This window comes from Tenrec ecaudatus, chromosome 11 (genome assembly GCF_050624435.1).
Source record: "Tenrec ecaudatus isolate mTenEca1 chromosome 11, mTenEca1.hap1, whole genome shotgun sequence".
Classification (NCBI taxonomy): Eukaryota; Metazoa; Chordata; class Mammalia; order Afrosoricida; family Tenrecidae; genus Tenrec; species Tenrec ecaudatus.
In genome coordinates, this window is record NC_134540.1 from 131,548,748 (window position 1) to 131,553,209 (window position 4,462).

General features: G+C 38.2%; 1 pseudogene; it reads left to right on the forward strand.

The window, feature by feature from the left end:
- The first annotated feature begins 372 nt into the window (after window positions 1–372).
- Window positions 373–741, forward strand: LOC142460880 (stathmin pseudogene; annotated as a pseudogene).
- The last annotated feature ends 3,721 nt before the right edge of the window (window positions 742–4,462 follow it).

Below are 4,462 nucleotides of genomic sequence, written 5' to 3' on the forward strand. Positions count from 1 at the left end.
ACAAAAATACTTATGACAACAAGAATGAGTCATCAGGCTCCAACCCAAGTGGGCTCTGCTCCTACATTTACCCAAAAACATCAAGTTGACATAATCCTCAACCATCACATCTAGAATATCATTTAGCCAATAATTCAAAATGGCTGAGAATTCTTGTTTTATAATTTGTTGAATTTTAAAATGGAACTCATATTTTGGAAGAAAGTATGCCAAATAAAAAACTGGCTTAGGAAAAAATATATAAATTTGATTATTTCATATTTGTATAAAATTCAGTAAGTAGAGTGTGGCCAGGCGGCTCAGACCGAGCCGGGCTCTCCTTCCCATTGAATTTCACAGCGTACACTGCCAGTCTCTTGTCTTCTGTTCACCATGGCTTCTTCTGATACCCAGGTCGAAGAACTGGAGAAGCGGGCCTCTGGCCAGGCCTTGGAGCTGATACTCAGCCCCCGTTCAAAGGAGGCTGTCCCAGAATTCCCTCTTTCTCCTCCAAAGAAGAAGGCCCTTTCCCTGGAGGAAATTCAGAAGAAATTAGAAGCTGCCGAAGAAAGACGCAAGTCCCATGAAGCGGAGGTCCTGAAGCAGCAGGCCGAGAGGCGGGAGCACGAGAAGGAGGTGCTGCCGAAAGCAATGGAGGAGAACAACAACTTCAGCAAGATGGCCGAGGAAAAGCTGAGCCACGAAATGGAAGCGGACAAAGAGAACCGAGAAGCACAAATGGCGGCCAAGCTGGAGCGCTAGCGAGAAAAGGACAAGCAGGTGGAAGAAGTGCGGAAGAACGAGGAATGCAAAGACCCCGCTGATGAGACTGCAGCCGACTAGCTTGTCCTGAGGACTGACTTTCTCCCCGCCCTTCCCAGAGATACAAAGACTGTGCTGGCCAGTGCCATTTTACTACTATTACTGTTTCCCTCCTGACAAAGACTCTAGAAGCCAATGTAGGATTAAGTAGGTAGATCCAGACCATGCGATGTTGTTTCAGGGGCTAAAGGGGAGAAACAAAAAGTGTTTGACTCTTTTTTCTAAAGCGTTGGAGTGTTTCTAACGTGGCTGTTTTTCTTGTTGCATCTTTTCTACTTCAGGGCACTCAGTGCACTGGGTGAATGGCTAGTACTATATTGGCCCCGTGGAAACATGTCTGAGAAAGAGTATGTAGTGGCTTCTCAAAACTGTTAGATGCTGAATATCTGTTTGCTTTTAAATGCCAGTTCTGTCCCGATTTTACCAGATGCTACTGTACTTGAATGGCTAATAAAACTGCACAGTGCTAAAGAAAATTCAGTAAGTAAAGTGAGATTATTAGGTAGTTATATATAGCTATGCTTGAATATTTTTTGAAAATCTGTTATAAATAACTTCCTTAATAAAAAATCCAGGGTATTATATTCAGCAATGAAAATTTCCAATTTCAAAACAAAGAATTGAAATAAGAAATACCTATGGATGAAGTTTCCAGTATCTATATCCAAATTCAGATTTCTTTGACCGTAACACCGCATCCATGAAGTGCAATGTATCTTTCATTCTAAATGGATTTCTCATGGAAAAATTTCAATATTTTTCTCACAGGTAATGCAAATGTGTGTTTCAATACCAACATTATATGTATTCTTATAAATATATATATATATATATATATATATATATATATTTAATTAGATTATATGCCCCTACATTTTGTGAATTAGTGTAAATGTACATACCAACAATGCAGAAACACTCTGAGAAACAATACCAAATCATTCAAATGCATTAACTCATGCAGTCAACCTGATAGTGTAGAGTAGCTACCATTTATTAAATGATTATATGCAGTAAATTATAAACAAAACATCATTGTGTTTATTACCATAGAACGCCTTGAATAAAAGTTCAATATATGATGAATTAAGGAACAATATGTTACATTAAGGTTTGTATCTACTTTATTAATTTGCTAGGAAAAAAAGTATTCATTTCTTAACTCACTGTGATCCAGTCAATTCTGACTCATAGTGACCCTATAAGGCAGGGGAGAATTGCCTTGGGGTCTTCTAAGACTGTAACTCTTTACAGAAGTAGAAAGCCTCATCTTTCTTTCTCAAAGCAGCTGGTGGTTTCAAACTGCTGACCTCACAGTGAGCAGGCCAATGTAACATTGTTAAAATTTAAATATCCTTATATGAAATTTGTTATCAGGAATATATACTTAAGAGCATAAGCATATTAATTTGCTCCACCCTTGAGAGCTTTGTGGAGCAGATAGATACTATGGAACTGTGAAGAGTAGGAGGTGGCTTCTCCCTCAGCGGACCACACAGATAAAATGTTCGAATAACCCAGGTAACACAACTAATCCTAATGTACTTAAGGGGATGGATAGTCACTGTTCTCAGATGATGTCAATCGGTTTTCTCTCATAGAGAAACTATCTACAACAGAATAAAACACTGCCCAGTCCTGCACTCTTCTTAAAACTGTTGCCTGTTTGACCGCTTTATTGCAGCCCCTGTGTCAATCATCTTGTTAAGAGTCTTCCATTTTTGCTCTGGCCCTCTCCTTTCCAAACATGATACAGTTCTTCAAAGATTGATGCCTTCTGATAACACATCCAATCTACTTAAGATGAAAATTTCCCCTTTTGCCTTCTAAGGAACATTCTAGCTGTTTGTCTTCTTGTGTAATTATTAAAATTTTCTGGAAGTACACAATAGACTTAAGACTCTCTGCTTTGTTTTTTACCCAATGTTTGCAAACCTATGAGGCAACTGAAAATACTAGTGCTTGTGTATGATTTATTTTACCTTCAAAACAACCTATGTGTTTTTGAACACTTAAAAGGGAAATTTTGAAGTAGATTTGCTGGTGAACTATGTTATTTGAATTTTTCTTTGTTTTCCTTCTCCAGATGCCCTTAGTACTTTATCTATTTAAAAAAAAATCATTTTATTGGGGGCTCATACAATTTTTATCACAATCCATGCATGCCTCCATTGTATGTCAAGCACATTTGTACATTTGTTGCCCTCTTCATCCTCAAACATTTGCTTTCTGCTTAAGCCCTTGGTATCAACTCCTTATTTTTCCCCTCCCCACCTGCTACCCCTTCCTTCATGAACCCTTGATAAATAATAAATTATTATTATTTTGTCATATCTTACACAGTCTAACAATGTCTCCCTTCACCCACTTCCCTGTTGCCCATTCCCCAGGGAGGAGATTATATGTAGATCCTTGTAATCTGTTCCCCCTTTCCATTCTACCTTCCCTCAGCCCTCCCAGTATCACCAGTCTCAGCACTGGTCCTGAACGGATCATCTGTCCTGGATACCCTCTGTCTCCAGGTCCTATCTGTGCCGGATCCTCTGTCTAGCAGGATTTGTAAGGCCTGAAGGTAAATACGTGGTCATCTAGCTCAGAAAAAACAGAGCCCACATGGAAGAAGCACACAAGTTTGTGTGACCATGAAGTGTCAAAGGGTTCAGGTAGCAGGCATCAAAGAACAAAAACCATACCACTGTGTGACCACCTTTCTGGTAAGATTGCTGAAAACAATGTGTGCATAAGCAAATGTGGTGAAGAAAACTGATGGTGCCTGGCTATCAAAATATATAACGTCTGTGGTCTTAAAGGCTTGAAGGTAAACAAGTGGTCATCTAGCTCAGAAGCAACAAAGCCCACATGGAAGAAGCACACCAGCTGCCCGTGTGACCACAGGGGTTGAAGGGATCAGGTATCAGGCATCAAAGAATAAAAAAATCATATCATTGTAAATGAGGGGGAGTGTATAGTGGGGACCCAGAGCCCATTGGTAGGCAACTGGACACCCCATTACAGAAGGGTCATGGGTAGGAGACAAGCCAGTCAGGGTGCAGGGTAGCAACAATGAAACATACAACCTTTCTCTAGTTCTTAAATGCTTCCTACCCTCAACTATCATGATCCCAAGTCATTTGACTTCTTAACTGCTGCTTACAAGAACTTTTATTTTTGATCCAAGTAAAGTGAAATCCTTGGAAAATGATGGAAAATTGGTGGAAAATAAAGGTTACCTCTTCACTTACCATGAGATCCTATACTAGTGCAATTTTGAGGATTTTTCAGTCAGTAATGTTAAATAAACAAATTTTGACATTTCCCTTTATTAATTTAAATATGAAAAGCTTATTTTCTAAGCTGCAAAGTCAAATAGTGAATGACCAAACATAGTATGATTTGTTTTATCAGATGTAATTTCTATTAATTTTATTTATTTATTTATCATCATATTTATTCATTTAATTCATTTATAAGCCATTAAAATAAATGAATATTTTCCAAATTCATTATGGTTCCTGATGATTTTACAAAAATAGTAGTTACATAGTCCCTATTCTTATTTTGTTCTAAAGGGAAAGAAAAACTTTTCAGTTTAGGTGTGGAACTCAGAATTTGTTGCAATGCTATAAATTATTTGACCAGTTAAAAATGAAAACTTATGGGT